General features: G+C 43.9%; 1 protein-coding gene across 4 annotated transcripts in view; it reads right to left on the bottom strand.

The window, feature by feature from the left end:
- Window positions 1–17,742, bottom strand: part of KIAA0319 (KIAA0319 ortholog) — a 101,513-nt gene extending 83,771 nt beyond the window's left edge. For all 4 annotated transcript variants that reach the window (XM_055323039.1, XM_055323040.1, XM_055323041.1 and 1 more), the window contains exon 1: window positions 17,593–17,742. The gene's annotated coding sequence lies outside the window, so the exon portion shown is untranslated. The remainder of the gene's footprint in view (window positions 1–17,592) is intronic.
- Window positions 17,743–20,058: the final 2,316 nt, after the last annotated feature.

Genomic DNA, 20,058 nt, shown 5'->3' with positions numbered 1-20,058 from the left:
GAATTACAGACCTTACTGTGAAACACTAAGTTTTAAGATTAAAAGAAAATATTACAGAAATAGCTTTATAAACTCTGATTAGGAATAGCTTTATTAATAAGACCCAAAATGCAAAATGTGTAAAGAATATATAAATGACTATATAAAAATTTATTCATTTTCAAATATTTATTGATTCCTCAACTTGGTAAACAGAATCTATGAAGACTCATCACCAATATCATATTTAATAGTGAAAGATGAAAGCTTTTCCTTTAAGATCAGGAACAAGATTGGACATCTGCTCTCTCTACTTGTATTCCACACTGTAGGAGACATTCTAGGTGGGACATTAGAGAGAAAGTAAAATAAAAGTATCCAGATTTGAAAGAAAGAAGTAACACTATATCTATTTGCAGATGATACAGTCTTACACACAGAAAATCTTAAGGAGTCTATGAAAATACTATTAGAGTTTAGCAAGGTTGCAAGATAGAAGAGCAATATATATGAGTCAGTTGTATTTCTATAGCAATGAACAAGCAAAAATAAAAAAAACAATTCTATTTATAATAGCATCATAATGAATATTCTGTAATAGATTGTAACAAAGTGTTAAATTTGTACAATGAAAACTATAAAGTATTTGAAATTAAAGAAGATCTAAATGAAGAGATAACCTATTTTATGGAATACTGAATATGATTAAGATAGCAATATTTCCCAAATTGATCTAAAGATTCAACACAATTCCTGTGAAAAACATGACTGTCTTTTTTTTCAGAAATTGATTATAAGATTCATACAGAAATACAAGGTACCCAAAATAGCCCAAGAAAATCTGGGGGGAAAAAGAGTAAGGTTGAAGGATTCACACTTCCCAATTTAAAAACTTAGTATAAAACTATAGCAATCGAGGGGCAGCCCCAGTGGCGCAGCGGTTTAGCGCCGCCTGCAGCCTGGGGTGTGATATTGGAGACCCAGGATCGAGTCCCATATCAGGCTCCCTGCATGGAGCCTGCTTCTCCCTCTGCCTATGTCTCTGCCTCTCTCTTCGCTCTCTCTGAATGAATAAATAAATAAATCTTTTAAAAAATAATAATAATAATAAAAAATTAAAAAAAAAATAAAACTATAGCAATCGAGACTATGTGGCACTGGCATAAAGACAGAAAAATACTTTAATGGGATAAAACCGAGAATTCAGAAATAAACCCTTACATTTCTAGTCAGCAAATATTCAACAAAGGTGCTAGAACAATTCAATAAGGAAAGAATAGTTTTTTCAATAAACGGTTCTGGGAAAACTGGATAGCCACATGCAAAGAATGAAGTTGGACCCCTACCTCACATCATATACAAATATTAACTTGAAATGAATCAAAGACCTCTAAAACTCTTGGAAGAAAACATATATATATAAATATTTGTGACCTTGGATTAGCCAATGGTTTCCTAGGTATGGTACCCAAGGCACACCTAACAAAAGGAAAACTAGATAAAATAGAATTCACCAAAATTTTAAACATTTAGGTTTCAAACCACACTATCAAGAATATGAAAACACAACTGACAGAAGGCAGGAAATATTTACGGGCCATATATTTGATAAAAGACTTCTACCCAGAATTACAACTCAACAGCAAAAGGACAAATAGCCCAGTTAAAAAAATAGGCACAGAATATACAGAGTAGACATTACTCCAAAGAAGATACAAAATTGACCAAAAAGCACATAAAAAGATGCTCAATATTACTACTCATGAGAGAAATGCAAGGCCAAACTACAATGAGATACCATTTCATACCCACCAAGATAGTTATCATCAAATATCTATAATAAACAAGACAGACCATAACTACTGTGGAAAATGTGAAGATTCCAGAACCCTTGCACATTGCTGGTAAAGATGTAAGATGGTATAGCCCCTTTGGAAAACAGTTTGGGTCCTTCCTCGAACAGTTAAGCATAGTTACTAATTCCATTCCTATGAATTGGAAATATATGTCCACAGAAAAACCTATACAGGAATGTTCATAGTAGCATTATTCACAGTAGCCAGAAAGTAGAAATAACCCAAATGTATACCAACTTAATAACAGATAAACAGGGGTGCCCTGGTGGATCCGTCAGTTAAGCATCCAACTCCTGGTTTTGGCTCAGGTCATGATCTCAGGGTCATCATGTGATTGAGTCCTACATGGTGCTCTGTGCTCAGCATGGAGTCTGCTCAAGATTCTCTCTCTCTCTCTCTCTAAGATTTTATTTATTTATTCATGAGAGACACACACAGAGAGAGGCAGAGACAAAGGCAGAGGAAGACGCAGGCTGCATGCAGGGAGCCCAATGTGCAACTCAATTCTGGGACTCCAGGATCACGCCCTGGGCTGAAGGCAGATGCTCGACTACTAAGCCACCCAGGCACCCCTATTCTGTCTCTCTTTCCCTCTTACCTTTACCTCTCCCCCTGCTCACACTTGTGTACTCTCTCTAAATAAATAAATAAAATCTAAAAAAAAAAAAAAAAAGAAGAATGGATAAACATAATGTGATATATAGTGGTATATTCCATACAATGGAATGTTACTGGCCATAAAAGAGATGTGGTACATACTACAACAGGGATAAATCCTAATAACACTGTGTCAAGTGAAAAGGGCCAGTCACAAAAAGCCTCATACATATTGTATGATCCCATTTATATGAAGTGTCCAGAATAGGCAAATCCATAAAAAGACAGTAAATTATGGCGACTGGGACTGACAGGACGGACAGCTTAGTGGGTATGAGGTTTCTTTAATGAAGTGATGAAGACTTCTGAAATCAGATACAGTGACGTATAGATATCTTGCATATACTAAAAGCTACCAAATTATATACTTTAAAAGTGTGAATTTCATGGTATGAAAATGTATCTCAATACAGCTCTTATTTAAAAGAAAGTGTACTGGGGCGCCTGGGCAGCTCAGCTGGTTAAGCGTCTGCCTTCAGCTGGAGTCATGGTCTCAGCCACTGTCTGGGGCTCCCCGCTCAGCAGGGAGTCTGCTTCTCCCTCTCCCTCTGCCCCCGCCCCCGCTTGTGCTCACTTTGCTAACTCTCTGCCAAATAAATAAATCCTGAAAAAAAAAAAAAAAAAAGAAGAAAGTGTATTGAGCACCTACACATGCAAGGCAGCATTCTAGGTTCTGCTGATCTCGTTCCCTTGAGGAGCTTATATTCCAGTGGGAGGCCCGGGTGAAGCTCAAAATTCCTGCCCAGGACTCAGAGCTCCGTCACAGCCGTGGAGGGAACCACAGTGAGAATAACTTGGAGACAGGGTGGTTAGGTCTGGGTGAACACACTTCTTCCCCTCCCTCGCTTCTGCCCTCCTGCCTGCCGCTTTCTTTCCTTTCTCCCTGAAGACACGAATGGTCACTGTCTGACAAACAGATCAGGATGAAGGGACGAGTGATACCCTGAGGGACCCAGAGCAAAGAGCCTTCCCAGGTCTGACTGTGCGCTTGGCAGAATTAAGAAACCAACAGGATACAGAGCCTGAAAATGTGGCTTTACATCAAGGACCATGGGCATCTGGCTACTCTGTAGGTGGGGAAGAGGTTGCAACTTCCAGCCATCTATCTGCTAGTTCCGTTCAGGGACCGACGCCACCGTCTTAAAATACGTACAATCATCTGACAAACTTTTAGTACCCACAGGTGATCTGGAAGAGGAACATTTAATTTTGTGGGTCATTTATAGTCACTATTCAGAAAGTACTAAAGACCATAAATAACAGCATCAAAATTCACCAGAATAGTGGGGGAAAACAGGCAGTGCGGGAAGGCATTAGTAGCCACTGTGGAACATATGCAATGAAACACATGCTGGCATCTGGCTTCCTAAAAATCTGAACTTCCTATCTGAATAATAAATTAGTGGAGTTTTGCCTTTATAAAGTCTGACTTTTTTTTTTTAGAAGATGTTATTTATTTATTCATGAGAGACAGAGAGAGAGGCAGAGACACAGGCAGAGGGAGAAGCAGGCTCCATGCAGGGAGCCTGATGTGGGACTCGATCCCAGGACCGTGGGATCACACCTGAGCCGAAGGCAGACACTCAACCACTGAGCCAGGCATCTCAAGTCTAACATGTTTTACAGTAAGCACTGGTTGGACATGTCTTGTATTTTAATTTTCACTTTTTATTTTTTTGCTTTCAATGCAATAATTTTTCTAAACAACCCTCTGTTTTCCTGTCCCCTGGTCTTGAAGTTCTCTTCTTTAAATTGCTTGAATTTTAATAGGTTGTACTTGATTCATACAGAAGTTATGAAACATAAAATCAACCTCCAGGTTCCTTTTTTTTTTTTTTTAAGATTATTTATTTATTTATTCATGAGAGACACAGAAGGAGCGAGAGGCAGACACAGGCAGAGGGAGAAACAGGCTCCATGCAGGGAGCCCGACGCGGGACTCGATCCCGGGTCTCCAGGATCACGCCTCCGGCCAAAGGCCAAAGGCGGCGCTAAACCACTGAGCCACTGGGACTGCCCTTTTTTTTTTTTTTTTTTTAATGGGGGAAATGATACGCTTTTCTTTTTTTAAAGATTTTATTTACTTATGAGAGAGAGAGAGAGAGAGAGAGAGAGAGCGCGACACCAGCCGGGGGGGGGGGGGCAGCAAAGGGAGAGGGAGAAGCAGGCTTCCTGCTGATCCCAGGACCCTGGGATCCTGTCCTGAGCCATAAAGCCACCCTTTCCCGAGTTCTTATTAGAAGCCTGGCCAAGGTCCATAATGCCTTCCCCACTTCTATGTCCTCATTAGGTACTCACCAAAGTAGGTATTTATTTAATACGATCCTGATCCTTGCATTTTACCATGTGTGTCAGTTTCCTAGGGCTGCTGTAACAAAGTGCCACAAACCAGGTGCCTTAAAACAGGAGAAATACATCCCATCACACATAGTTCCAGAGGCCAGAAGTCTGAAACTGAGATGTCAGCAGACTGAGCAGAATGCTTCCTCACCTCCTGGTGCAGCCTGGCAGTCCCTCCCACCCCTTGGCTTGCAGTGACATCACTCCCACCTCGGCCTCTGTTGTCTTGTGGTATCCTCCCTGTGTGCCTCTGTGTCCAGATTTCCCTCTTCCTATAAGCCCCTCAGTCCTACTGGATTAAGGACTTGCCCTAATGACCTCACCTTAACTCAACATGTGCAGAGGCTCTATTTCCAAATAAAGTCACATTCCACAGGCAGAGAAGTTAGGCCTTCAACATATCTTTTTGAGGGGACACAATCCAACCCAGAACATCATCCTTTGTACTTTTAAAAAGATAGGCTTTCTGAAATTTGCCACTTTATCCTAACCCATGGAGTACCAAGAACAGAGAACATTCTCTAAGTGTAGAGGTGAAAAAGGACAAATATCTTGGTATATTTTGGAAGAAAGAATAACTCTGGCCTTCAGATACTGGGGTTTTTCTTTCATCTCTGCAGGTCAAGACAGAACCGAAGTGGCATCAATGACAAAGGACCTCGGAACACGTGAAACATCTATTCCAGGATATGATTCCTTGTGGCCTGAATTGTAGGTGTTGAACAGAGATGCTTTACCATGGCTGCTACCAGTTTTTGAAATGATGGCACTGAATTGTAGCTGTCCCTTCCTGCTGTGTTATATCTAAGCTAAAAATTTTGATCAAGGGAAGAAGTATGATTTTTAAAAATTACATATTGCCAATCCCAGAAGACGTATACCCTAGAAGAATGGCCTTTTATTGGTTGAATCTATGTCCATGAGCTCTGGTGCACTGCCTGGACAGAGTCTAAATGGATGAAATAAATAATGATTTAAACAGCATAACAGGGCAGCCCGGGGGGCTCAGCAGTTTAGCACTGCCTTCAGCCCAGGCTGTGATCCTGGAGACCCAGGATCGAGCCCCATGTCGGGCTCCCTGCATGGAGCCTGCTTCTCCCTCTGCCTATGTCTCTCCCTCTCTCTCTCTCTCTGTCTCTCATGAATAAATAAATAAAATCTTTAAAAAATTAAAAAAAAACAGCATAACAAAAATGTACACTAAAAAGGTTATAATCAAATCGTACTAATGAATGATGACTATCTCCTTCTTTCAGGCTCTCCTTTGATTTATTCAATATGTATACATATACGTTACCAAAACTATCAGATTAATACTCTTCTATCACAAAAATGACTCTTCACTGTTACATTCTGCATGTTTATTCTTTTTTGTTATTATGTTGCATTCCACTGAGGTGATTATTATAATTTACTTCACTAATTTCCTGATTTCTAAACCATTAAGATTGTTTCTGATTTTTGACTATACAGATAATGCTGGAGTGAAATGCTTCTGCGGGCTCAGAAAACCAGTTGCAGCTCTCTTGCCCAAGGAAAAGGAAAGCTTCCCAAAGGAGCCTCGTCTCATGTGCCCAGATGCAACTGCTGGACAGCATTTCCTGACAGGGCGTACAGGCTGTATGAATACGTTGTCCCCTTTGTGGTTTACAGACTAACAAAGCTCAAGGGACAAACTCCTGCTTTTCAGATCCAGGAAGCTCAACCAAGACAGGTCTGTGTTTCTGTTTTATTTATTTATTTATTTATTATTTATTTATTTTTATTTATTATTTAAGATTTTATTTATTCATGACAGAGAGAGAGAGAGAGAGGCAGAGGGAGAAGCAGGCTCCACACAAAGAGCCCGATGTGGGACTCGATCCTGGGACTCTGGGATCACCCCCAAGCCGAAGGCAGATACTCAACCACTGAACCACCCAGGCGTCCCTGTGTTTCTGTTTTAACTTAGCTACTGAGGCTACCATGGATGCTTTCTTTTTATTATTCTTCCTCCTGGACTTAACTCACTATGACAGAATCTGTCTTTGCTGAGAGGCAGCCTCCAAACTCAGGGATGGTTGCAGGCCATGGGTTTATCACCTACATGTCTTGGATTCAGGGAATCAAAGCAGCAGCAGTGCTAGAACCGAACACAGTAATTTCCTGCTCGTTGTGGGCGTGACTGGATAAATCAGATAAAAGAACAATTCATGGGACCCCTGCGTTGCTCAGTGGTTGAGCATCTGCCTTCCGGCTCAGGTTGTGATCCTGGGGGCCCTAGGATGAGTCCCGCATCCGCTCCCCACACGGAGCCTGCTTCTCCCTCTGCCTATGTCTCTGCCTTTCTCTGTCTCTCATGAACAAATAAATTCTTTAAAAAATGAAAAAAATTAAAGAACAATTCACAGGACAGAGAGACAACATTTAATGATAGGGTATACGTTGGAAGAAAAGGTAAGAAAACGTTTATGTTTATTTATGCAGCAATTGGCCAACCGCTACAGCAAATATTTTACCATTTCTAAACTGCTGCAAAATTAAGACACTGCCTCACAGCCCTTACTCTGTAAATAACACCAGATTTATGCTCCTGGAGACACTGCTCCTACATTAAGAAGAGTAATTCCAGCAGGTAAAACCTTGAGAGTACATCATGGGGCTTTAAATAATCTCCCTAACTATGGGAATAGCTTAGCTTTCAATTGGCTCAGCACTTTTATTTCTCTCTAAATTGAATTCTTACCTAATGGGATCATCCCTGCTACCTAAGCAAATGCTCTGTTCTGTGCTATAAAATTTAATTAGCACCTCTTGACCACCCAGCGAGGGCAGGCAGGTGACCATGCAGGAAAGTCCCATCAGTACTGGGTGACAGCCAGGTCTGGGGGCTCAGTACTTTGGGTGTCAATGAAAGCAAACCTGCTTTGTGTCAAAATCTGAACACAGCTGGTGATTTCTGTAGGGTCCCCTGGTGGGCTGCCCCAAAATGTGTCACTCTGTCATGTTGATTGTTTTAAATAAAGGTTACTTAAGAGACAGCCTATGCAACCAGGACACTCAGAACTTTCTCCATCCCCCTGAAAGCCGGAAATAAATCTCCTGTCTGAAAGGTGCCCTCTCTGTACCAAGAGGTAAAGGAGACATCCTCAGCACCAGAGACAGGAAATTTAGAGCTCAGAAGGCTGTATAAACACCCCTTGTTACTGTTTACTAATTTACGACCCCAGCCCAAATTCCATTTAGAACTCCTTGCTAACCAAAGCTCTCAAAATTAAGTTTTCTTTCTCCTATCAATTTCTCAAAGATTTATCCACTCTTGTCTAAAAACTATAAAGCTAAATAAATAAATAAAAATAAAATAAAATAAAAATAAAAAATAAAAAATAAAAACTATAAAGCTGCCTGCTTTGGTCATTTCTTTAGGTCTCAATTTCACTATTGAGCCTCCATATGCACAGGTCATAAAACTTGGATTTTTTTCTCCTGTTAATCTCTCCCTTATCAATTTATTTATTTTATTTTTTTAAAATATTTATTATTATTTATTTATTTATTTATTTATTTATTCAGAGAGAGAGAGACAGAGAGGCAGAGAGAGACACAGGCAGAGGGAGAAGCAGGCTCCATGCAGGGAGCCCAATGTGGGACTCGATCCTGGGTCTCCAGGGTCATACCCCAGGCTGCAGGCGGTGCTAAACCGCTGCGCCACCGGGGCTACCCTCCCTTATCAATTTAATTCTTAATCTTGAAGGACAGAGTAGGGTTTTTCCTTCACTTCTTTACTAAACTTTTCAATCTGGCAAATCATTAGTTAATTTGGAGAATGTTCAATCTTTAATTCTATTTATTAGCAGACCTGTGATCAGCTAGCCAAAAACTTTTCCTTTACAATTTACCTTCCTGGGGGCACCCGACTGGCTCATTCAGTAGAGCATGTGACTCTTGATCTCAGGGTCATGAGCTTGAGTCCCATGTTTGATATAGAGATTACTTAAAAATACAATCTCTAAAAAATAAAATAAGTTTCTGGCATGAACTAAATAATTGTTCATTTATTTCCTATGATAGCAAAGGAAAGAAAGTAGAATATTGCCCGCTATTAATCTTTCTAACAACAAGGAAATTATTGGCTTGTAATACTTATCACTACCACATTAATATGACAGCCATTTATAATAGGGCTTATATTCACAAGGTAATTTTACATACTCCATATTATCTGAGCCTCCCAATAACAATCTTAGAGGTAAGACAGAGACTGTGATCCTCAAAGGTATACAGAATGTTCTGACTGAATTGGCTGAAATTCTGTGGCTCACCAGAGAGAAGTCAGTTTTTCCAAAATGAGCCTCGAAGTTTTCAATAGTAGGGGAACGTAGAAATAAAGAGTCAGCCCGGATCTTTCTCACTTCCAGCACTTTCCCCCGACAAACCAAGTGATGAACTGTTCAAGGGTCACACCCCTTTACCCCTGACCTGCCGGGGCCTGGACAGAGGTATGGGTTGGACATAGCTCAAAGTACCTGCAGGAGAGACCATGCTGCGGCTGCACCTACGAGAAACTAGCAGGCCCCACATTCTTCACCAGCAGACAAAGGAGATGGAAGGAAATCTAGACAATCCATTCAGTGAGGGGCTAAACCAAGAATGTAAAAACTTGGCAATTTTTTAGTACCATATTCTATACTCTTTTTCCACTAGAAGCCGAAAAAGTAAAACAAGTTATAGAAAACCTGTGCCAGGGGCACCTGGGTGGCTCAGTGGTTGAGCATCTGCCTTTGGCTCAGGGCGTGATCCCAGGGTCCTGGGATCCAGTCCCACATCAGGCTCTCTACAGGGAGCCTGCTTCTCCCTCTGCCTGTATCTCTGCCTCCCTCTGTCTGTGTCTCTCATGAATAAATAAAATCTTTAAAAAAAAAAAAAAGAAAAGAAAACCTGTGCCAATCAACACAGAGGATTACCAGGACTTTACTGGCAACAGAGATAATGCTTTACAATTACAGTATAAAATGATGCCCTATTAGGAGATCAAGAAGAATTAAGGGAAACACGATCCAGCATTGGGTTTTAAACACAGGAAGGGCAATGGTGTGGAATGGAGCTGGGAGTAGATTGTGTGGGGCTCCAAAGGGCAGATCAGGGAAGAGCAGGAGAAAATACAGGCAGCGGAAAAACCTCTCCTCTGTCAGCTAAGAACCACACCAGTTCAAAGAAAAAAGTTTGTTCTTTGAATTGTTCAAAGTTTGTTGAGCCACCCAGGCTGCCTGAGAATCTGGTTTTCAACACAATTACAAAGATGATACCAAGAGAGAAAACAGAAGGAATGAGTATGCTGGGTGAGACAGTTTGCCCTAGGAGGATAACAGACGTCAAAGACAAAGACGACCATGTGTTAGGTTCACAAAGAAATGGAGTATGAATCAAAACTCAGCAGAGAGCTTTAAAGTACTTAATAATATTCATTTGCCAAAAAATAAACAAACAAAAATATATAAGGATGTTTGGGGAATTAGAAGAAAAAGCAAAGGTAGACTCTAATATTCATTATTAAACAAAACCCATCTAAAATATAAGAATTAGGGGATCCCTGGGTGGCGCAGCCGTTTGGCGTCTGCCTTTGGCCCAGGGCGCGATCCTGGAGACCCAGGATCGAGTTCCACATCGGGCTCCCGGTGCATGGAGCCTGCTTCTCCCTCTGCCTGTGTCTCTGCCTCTCTCTCTCTCTGTGTGTGTGTAACTATCATAAATAAATAAAAATTAAAAGAATTTTTAAAAAAATTAAAAAATAAAATATAAGAATTATTATTTTTAAAGATTTTATTTATTTATTCATGAGAGACACAGAGAGAGGCAGAGACACAGGTGGAGGGAGAAGGAGGCTTCCTGCAGGAAGCCCGATGTGGGACTTGATCCCAGAACTCCAGGATCATGACCTGAGTCAAAGGCAGACGTTCAACTGCTGAGCCACCCAGGCGTCCCTAAATTATAAGAATTAAAATGACTTTTCACTGTGTCTTACTCTATAACAAATTAGGAGCAAATCAAAACAAAACAAAAAACCCACAACCCCAAAACAGTGGGATGGGAATTATGACTTAATCAATGCTATCGTGACAACTATACGTGACTAATGAGGAGGAATCTTCAAAAGACTAACAAAATAATTAACGTTAAGAGTGGGGGAAAAAAGAAGGAGGGAAAGCAATTTGGTTTCAAATGCAGAGACAAAAGTAAGTTCGGTCAATTAAAGAATTAAATACTATGAAAGACACAAAAACATGCAAGTTCCACAGAATTAAAAAGTATTCTCCAAAAAGCATTAACACCTGTTAATGAATACAAAGACGAACAAGGCCGGGTGGTGGAGACTAGCCTGGCAGACCAGCATGGGACCTTCCTTCCAAAAGACAAATGGCCAGGCGGGACACAACACACACAAACACACTCTCACTCTCTCTCTCTCTCTCTCTCTCTCTCTCTCTCTCTCTCTCTCTCTCCTCGAAACACACACAGCTCCAGGCCAAATGAGTTTTATACCACAAAGTCTTGTTTCACCTGCTGCAGTCTTTTTTGTGGTATAATCCGTGTTCTAGAGAAGCTATAATCTGTCAAGGTTGACAAAAGATGTACAAGTAATATTACCAGAGCTACCAAGACCAAAAAAGGAGCAACACGGTGAAGATTAAAACACAAGGTTGACCGCAGCTCAAACATGCAGTTGGTAAAACAATCAGAGAGAGCGCCATCAGCAAGTGTGACAGGCAAAATTCAAAGGTGGCCTGGTGTCACTCATCCCTGGGTGTTACTCCAGTAATTATGTTAGGATTCCTGGCAAAGATGATTTTGCAGATATAATTAAGGTCACAAATCAGTTGGCTCTAAGACAGGGAGACCATCGGAGCAATCCTATCATCCGAGCCATGTAAACCAGTTATCTCTCTCTGCTAACAGGAAGGGAAACATTGATAGAAATATTCTGTTGCTGGCTTTGACGATGAAGGGCGTTATCTCGAAAGAACTTGAAAGCCGCCTCAAGGAGCTGAGAGCAACCACAAGGGACAGCTGGCAGGGAAGGCGGATCTCAGTACTATAAGCACAGGGGACTGGCTTCTGCCAACAACCTGAATAAGCTTGGAGGTAGCGTCTCCCCCACAGCCTTCAGATGAGAATGCACTCAGCTGGTAACCTGCAGTGGGTCCAAGGAGACCCTAATTCATGCTAACAAATGGGTCTTGTTTTAATCTCCTGAATCTGTGGCATCTTGTTCGCAGGTGCAGTAGGAAGGACGGTGGACATCTACCAACATTATGAGATATTATGAAGAGCCTCACAAGTGTCAGTGCAGCCTAGAAAGACTAATAAACAGGGGCTAGAAGAAGTCTGAGGCATGCTGAGGCAACTCAGGACTGCCAAGTCACACCCCATCATGGGGACTCTGCTTGGACAACCCAGTACCTCTATGTCCAGGCTAAATGGAGCATATGCATATATAACAAGTCTTTCATTAATGCAAGGCTAAACTTTAAGGCATATGCACTGCAAAACCTGTCCAGAGGGTCAGTTTCCCAATAGAAAGCACATGGAACTCCACCAGAAAAATGATTCCCACTGAAGACGAGCACCCTAAAAAATGTACTACCCACTAGGGAACAAACCAGTACAAAGGAGAGGTGGCTGATGTAACAAGTGAGGGCAAGAACGGGAGGTAAAAGTATACCAAGAAGACACTACAGAGAAGTATGTTTGCAGTGGTGACAAAGACTACAGGGAAGAGAGAAGATAAACACAATAAAGCAACAGTACAGGAGGATTTTTTTAACTTTTTTTTTTAAGATTTTATTTATTTATTCATGACAGAGAGACAGAGAGAGAGAGAGAGAGAGAGAGAGAGAGAGAGGGAGGACAGAGACAGAGACACAGGCAGAGGGAGAAGCAGGCTCCATGCAGGGAGCCCGACATGGGACTCGATCCCGGGTCTCCAGGATCATACCCCGGGCTGAAGGTGGCACCAAACCTCTGGGCCATTGGGGCTGCCCTTTTTAAAAGTTTTTAAGATTTTATTTATTTATTTGAGAGGAGAGAGAAAGAGGGAGAGAGAGTAGTAGACTTCCTGCTGAGCAGGGAGCCTGACCCGGAACTCAATTCCAGGACCCCAGGATCATGACCTCAGCCCAAGGCAGATGCTCAACTGAGTAAGCCACCCAGGTGCCCCAGGAGGATTTCTTTTAAGGGCATAGTTTAAGAGATCCAAATCATGACTTGTGCTATTAGAAATAAAACCACAGAGGGGCACCTGGGCTGCTGTAATGGTCAAGCATCTGACTGATTCTGCTCAGGTCATAATCTAAGGGTTGTGAGATACAGCACCAAACTGCTCCATGCTCCTCGTGGAGCCTACTTACGGTGCTCCCTCTCCGTCTTTCTGCCCCTTACCCCTAAAATAAATATATCAATCTTTAAAAAAAAAAAAAAGTGAGAATGGCCAACTGAGTGGAAGAAGACTAGTATAATAAGGTCAAAAAAGGTTTCTCCAGATTTGGGAAGAGCTGGCGTAGCATGGCAGTAGATACAAAAGCCCTCGTGGGGCAGCCTGGGTTTAGAGCCACCTTCAGCCCAGGGCATGATCCTGGAGACCCGGGATCAAGTCCCATGTCAGGCTCCCTGCATGGGGCCTGCTTCTCCCTCTGCCTGTGTCTGTGCCTCTCTCTGTGTCTCTCATGAATAAATAAATAAGATCTTAAAAAAAAAAAAAAGCCCAGCATAAGAAGGTAAAGACTAGTTAAGCAGCAGGGATGCAATCTGTACCTCCTTACCACATGAAAAACATACTGCAAAATATAATACATAAAATTGTGGGTAGCAACATGAGTTAATTTCCCCTTGATTCTCATAATTATTATGCTTTAAATTATGGCATGGAATGATTCCACCTTTAAAAATTCATTTTGAAGAGCGTATGGGTGGCTCAGGTGGTTAAGCATCTGCCTTTGGCTCAGGTCAAGATCTCAGGGTCCTGGGATGGAGCCCCAGTCAGGTGCTCTGCTCAGCAGGGAGCCTGCTTCTTCCTCTGCCCCTCCCCTGTTGATGTTCTCTCCCTCTCTAGCTCTCCTCTTTCTGTCAAATAAAGATACGGGACACCTGGGTGGCTCAGTGGGATGGAGTCCTGCATCAGGCTCCTGCAGGGAGCCTGCTTCTCCCTCTGTCTGTGTCTCTGCCTCTCTCTCTCTCTCATGAATAAATAGATAAAATCTTTGAAAAAAAAAACAGGTAAAATCTTTTTTAAAGAATTTAAAAAGATAAATTCATTTTGAGGCCCTTATTCTAGCTACACTGCTTAAATTGAATAGATGTTTACTAGGATTCCTTGCTTGTTTTGAAATTCAGGAAAAGAATATGCAGCAAGATAATGTAATTCTACCAAGGTTATTTGGAAGGGAACAGAGCTAAAAATCCAACACTGTATCTTTATCTACCTGTATATTATTTCTTTAAGAAGCTTTTTTTTAAAATTTTTTTTTATTTATTTATGATAGAGAGAGAGAGAGAGAGAGAGAGAGAGAGAGAGGCAGAGACATAGGCAGAGGGAGAAGCAGGCTCCATGCACCGGGAGCCCGACGTGGGATTCGATCCCGGGTCTCCAGGATCGCGCCCTGGGCCAAAGGCAGGTGCTAAACCGCTGCGCCACCCAGGGATCCCCTCTTTAAGAAGCTTTGCTCTGAAACTCAAACACCTATTGTTAAAAGACTGAAAAATGATGCAAAAATAGATGTTATTTTGGTCCAACCCTTTTTACTGCTTAATAGAAGTAAATAAAATAGGGATGCCTGGGTGGCTCAGTGGTTGAATGTCTGCCTTTGACCCAGGGCGTGATCCCGGAGTCCCAGAATCGAGTCCTGCATTGGGCTCCCTGCATGGAGCCTGCTTCTCCCTCTGCCTGAGTCTCTGCCTCTGGGTGTGTGTGTGTGTGTGTGTGTGTCTCATGAATAAATAAATAAAAATTTTTAAAAAAAGGAAAAAAAATTTTAAAAAAAGGAAAGAAAATAATCTATTGCTATTGAATTTACTGGATAGTCTCTAAAAATACAGATTTAAAAAAACAAATAGAGCAAGAACCTACTAATTACTCCAGGCCTACTAAAGCAAAACTCCTCACTTGTGGTATTAAATATAATTTTCTGGAATTATATGCCTTTAGGATTGTGATTATATTCACCATTGTTGTTTTGTTGTTATAACAATACTGCAAAAAAATATGCATTGTATTATGGTTTGACAGTATAAATCAGAACTAGCTTTTGTCACATCAAAATAATTCTATTTTCAGTGCCAAGTTATTCTGAAGACAGAAAATATTTCCTGAAAAGAAAACTTATTTCAAGAGTAATAATACCTGGGGCACTTGGGGGGCTCAGAGGTTGAGCATCTGCCTTTGGCTCAGGTCATGATCTGAGTCCTGGGATCAAGTCCCACATCAGGCTCCCTGCAGAGAACCTGCTCCTCCCTCTGCCACTGTCTCTGCCTCTGTGTCTCTCTCACAAATAAATGAATAAAATCTTAAAAAAAAAAAGAGTAATAATACCTAACTTTTATTGAAGTGTTACTGTATACCAGGCACTGAGCAAAGTACTTCTATATGTATGACTTTAAGTCCTACTTTATTTAAGTCCTACTCTTACTTTACAGATAAAGAAACTGAGGCTTAGAGGGATTAAGTGTGTGACACAACCACAAAGTAGCAAAACCATGACCAAACCCAAGCCACGTGACCTGGCAATCTATATCAACTGCCCCCAACATGAAAGAGTCATGTCTGGTTCTACATATTTATTTAAAGAGAATACATCTTGGGGCAGCCCTGGTGGCTTAGTGGTTTAGCACTGCCTTTGGCTGGGCATGATCCTGGAGACCCGGGATCAAGTCCCACATCAGGTTCCTTGCATGGAGCCTGCTTCTCCTTCTGCCTGTGTCTCTGCCTCTCTTTCTGTGTGTCTCTCATGAATAAATAAATAAAATATTTTTTTTTTAAAAAAAGAGAATACATCTTTTCTGCTTGGCCAGAAAAAAAAATTAAGTCAAGAAAACTTAATAGCAAATCCATTCTTTTGCATTAAGAAGTTACTGAAGCCCTCTTTTGACTATTTTTAATATGTAAAGATTTTGACTTATTTTTGTTTTTCTGAAAGATCATTAAGTCCCCGCATTGGCATTATACACGGCAAGCCTACTATGGTTCTAAAAAGTCTTCATATATGTTCACATTTCTCTTTTTCAAAGTTCAGAGGAATTCAGCTTTCTCTATGACTCTGAAGTCTGTGACAGAATCGTTATGTGCACGTTTCCTCATTTATATGAAAGATGATGTAAAATAATAAACGAAAAATAAAAAATTCTATTTGCCATAACTTCAGTGGTTTCCAGGATTGCAGTCTTCTTGTTATAAACAGTCTGGGGTGTTCAGACAGTGAACATGCATTTCAGGAATAAAGGAATAAATATTAACGTTCACCTCAGAAATTCTTGTTTTTTTGAGGAAGGTTGTCTACAATTTGCTTTTTCTGTTATCCAAAGCATCATTCAACTTTTCCATTTAAGCCCCGTTTAAGCCAGTAACATTTAACCCACAAACCAAAATGCGGAGGTGAAGAAAGCAGCATAAAAATGGACATGGGTATGAACATCATATTCTTTTCTCTCTACAAATAATTAAGAGGAAGAATGACGGAGAGAAGGATGGCTCTCCCAAGGTCAGGCTGATGCTCTCGGTGATTGCTATCTTGATTAATACGCATTCCGTGGAGCAAGTTCAAAGGGAAAGAGAGAAAAGCCATGAAGAGGTTTTGAGCTTCCGATTAACCATAAGGTGCCGAAGCGGAACGCACGTAGCAGGCGACAGCACAAACCACATAAATATCACCAAACCAAGTTCACAGAAAGCGACTCCACAGGTCCCAGCGATGCCATCCGGCAGCCTGGGAACAGATGCAAGTCTTCCCGACTCCACCTGCTCAGGGACAGCCCAACGGCCGCCGCCGAGGATGCCCCCCCCCCGGAGCGGTGCCCCCGGGCCGCAGAAGCGCGCCTCCCGAGCTCCGCGCCGGCCTCGTCCGCTCCCGCGTCAGCCGGCTGCCCCGCGCCCCGCCCCGCCCCGCCCCGCAGCACCCGAGCCGCACCTGCCCCGCGCCCTGCCCCGCCCCGCAGCACCCGAGCCGCACCTGCCCCGCGCCCCGCCCCGCGCCCCGCCCGGCAGCACCCGAGCCGCACCTGCCCCGCGCCCCGCCCCGCAGCACCCGAGCCGCACCTGCCCCGCGCCCTGCCCCGCCCCGCAGCACCCGAGCCGCACCTGCCCCGCGCCCTGCTCCGCGCCCCGCCCCGCAGCACCCGAGCCGCACCCTGCTCCGCACCTGCCCCGCGCCCCGCCCCGCAGCACCCGAGCCGCACCCTGCCCCACACCTGCCCCGCACCTGCCCCACACCTGCCCCGCGCCCCGCCCCGCACCTGCCCCGCGCCCTGCCCCGCGCCCCGCCCCACCCCGCAGCACCCGAGCCGCACCTGCCCCGCGCCCCGCCCCACCCCGCAGCACCCGAGCCGCACCTTCCCGCCACCTGCCCCCGGGCGTCTCCAGCGGCCGGCGGCGCGCGGCCACACTCGCAGGCGCTCACGCGCGCTCGCAGGGGGCCGCCCCGCCCAGGAAGCCCTCGCCTCCTCTCCGCACCCCAGAGCCCGGAGAAGCCACTCGGCTCCGAGCCCCGGCCCGCGTAGACAACTGCGGCGCGCTTACCTCCGGCCCCGAGCCCGAGCCCGAGCCCCGCCGCCGCCCGCCTGCGCCGAGCACAGCGGGGCCCCGCGGGGATCTTAAGAGAACCGCACAGCCCGGGGGACCCCCGGCGGGCCCCGCAGCAGCGTCCGCGGCAGCGTCCGCGGCAGCGGGGGAGCGCGCGCCCGAGATGCAGCGCCTTCCGGTCGCGTTACCATGGCGACGAGCGCGCACGCGCCCCCAGCGAGGGGCGGGCCGCGCTCCCTGCCCCTCTCCCTGCACCGCCCCCCGCGCCGCTCCCTGCCCAGCTCAAGGCTCCCCGCGCGGTGGAAGAGGTGGGTCCCCGGGCGGCCGGCCGGCTCCCAGCCGCGGGGGACCTGGCAGAAGGCGTTCGGGAGGGCAGGCGTCCTGGATGCTCACCCCATTTCCCTCTCCAGGTCCTTTCCTGTCTCCATGATCCCAGACGGCCTGCGACATGAGCCTCTTTCTAATGCCCAGAAGAGGGTGGTTCAAGGAAGCTATGAGCGCACCACCTAAGTTAAAGAAGATCCTTTGCGAATGTGTCTGCGGAACGAAGACACCCCCACGCACAGGTCCACTCCCCCCGGGAGCTCTCTGGGCCCTGCTACGTCATGAGCACGTGCTACTTTCTGACTTAGGTTTGCTGGAGCTGGGGTGGGCCCCGTCAACTCCATGCGTTCTGCAGTAACTAGGTGCCTCCAGCGTATTTAGTCTACGTTTCCATCTATGGGAAGATGATGGTCTGAACCACAGAAAACTCAAAGGCTTTCTTGCATTTATTGGGGTTTTTAAAAAGATATTTATTTATTTATTTATTTATTTATTTATTTATTTATTTATTTATTTATTTATATTTGAGACACAGAGGCAGAGACAGGCAGAGGGAGAAGCAGGCTCCCTATGGGGAGCCCCAATGCAGGACTCCATCCCAGGACCCCAGGATCAGGACCTGAGCCAAAGACAAACGCTCAACCACTGAGCCACCCAGGCATCCCCGTTTATTGTTTTCTTACTATAAAAATACTCAAGCATCTAGGTATGGTAACACAGGGCAGAAAAGGAAGCCAGGGCATTCCTCGAGCATTCTTAGCACTTTCCCGTGCCTAGGAAATACACAGCATTGGGTCACAGAAACCCCATGAGCAGGCCCCTATTAGGCTTCTCCACGGCAGGGGATAGGCCTTGGAGGAGTTACATCACCTGCTAAACAGTTTCCTTAATTATAAGATGGAGATAATTGCACTCATACAGGATGACTGTGGGAACTAAATAACACTGAAAGAAAAACCTGTCCAGGGCTGAAAGAATGGAAATCAAGTTGGACTTAAAAAGAGAAACGCAACCCTGCCATTTGATGAGGCTGAGAAGACACAGAGAAAATCAGAAGTTAATAGGAAATACTGTTTCTCCCAAAGTCATGCTTTAGGAGAAACTTCTCCAGATATTGGAAGAACCTTAAGAAACCACCTCCAGGGATCCCTGGGTGGCGCAGTGGTTTGGCGCCTGCCTTTGGCCCGGGGCGCGATCCTGGAGACCCGGGATCGAATCCCACGTCGGGCTCCCGGTGCATGGAGCCTGCTCCTCCCTCTGCCTGTGTCTCTGCCTCTCTCCTCTCTCTCTGTGACTATCATAAATAAATAAATAAATTAAAAAAAAAAAAAAAGAAACCCACCTCCTAAACTCAGGCCATAAAATGATGCAAGAACCCTCTCTGTAAATGACTATTAGTTTTTTGCTGTAGAGGCCCCCTTTGCTTTGTGATTCCCACCCAGTTTGGTGATGCCCAGATGCTACTCTCTTCTGCTCATGACAAAACCCAATCCCTAATTAACCCCTTTCTTTTCCAGTCTGCCTCGGAAACAGTAACCAATATGGACCAATTTCTGATCCCAAGAACCCCACAGAATCCTTCAAAAAACTTACAAAAGGCACTTCTCTTTCTCCTCTTACCTGGCATTCTATAATACGTTCAGAGTGCCCTCTCACTGTACTAACAAATCTGATGCAAACAGGCTTGTTCCCAAAGGTCTTTGACATACACAGGCTTAGCCCAGAATGTTAAACTTTAACACCTTTTTAACTCAGTGCAATTACAATGAACACCTATTTTGAAACATACATAATGAATTTAGAATATATTTTGGTACTTCATGAAAATGTTAGTCTGCCTCTCTAGGACGCTAGTTAGGACATTATCCTTCACTTTTCCTCACCATTTAATGGGCATTTATTGAGCTCTTGCTATATGCCAGAAACTATAATAAGTATTAAAGGTAAAATTATGTATTCTTAGTATAGCTCTTCTGACTTCATCTGCTCTTGTTTATATGCTGTTGTTTGGGACATTTGTTTTACCAGTGTACAAGAAAGACCAGAATTACCCTATTTTGAAGATGGGAGAAACAGGTCTAGCAAGCTTCAAGTATATTCCATATCAGTGGCAAAGATGGTGTTTAGCCTACTGAAATA

Source organism: Nyctereutes procyonoides, unplaced genomic scaffold (genome assembly GCF_905146905.1).
Source record: "Nyctereutes procyonoides isolate TBG_1078 unplaced genomic scaffold, NYPRO_anot_genome, whole genome shotgun sequence".
NCBI classification, from domain to species: Eukaryota; Metazoa; Chordata; class Mammalia; order Carnivora; family Canidae; genus Nyctereutes; species Nyctereutes procyonoides.
This window is presented reverse-complemented; position numbering and strand designations above follow the sequence as displayed.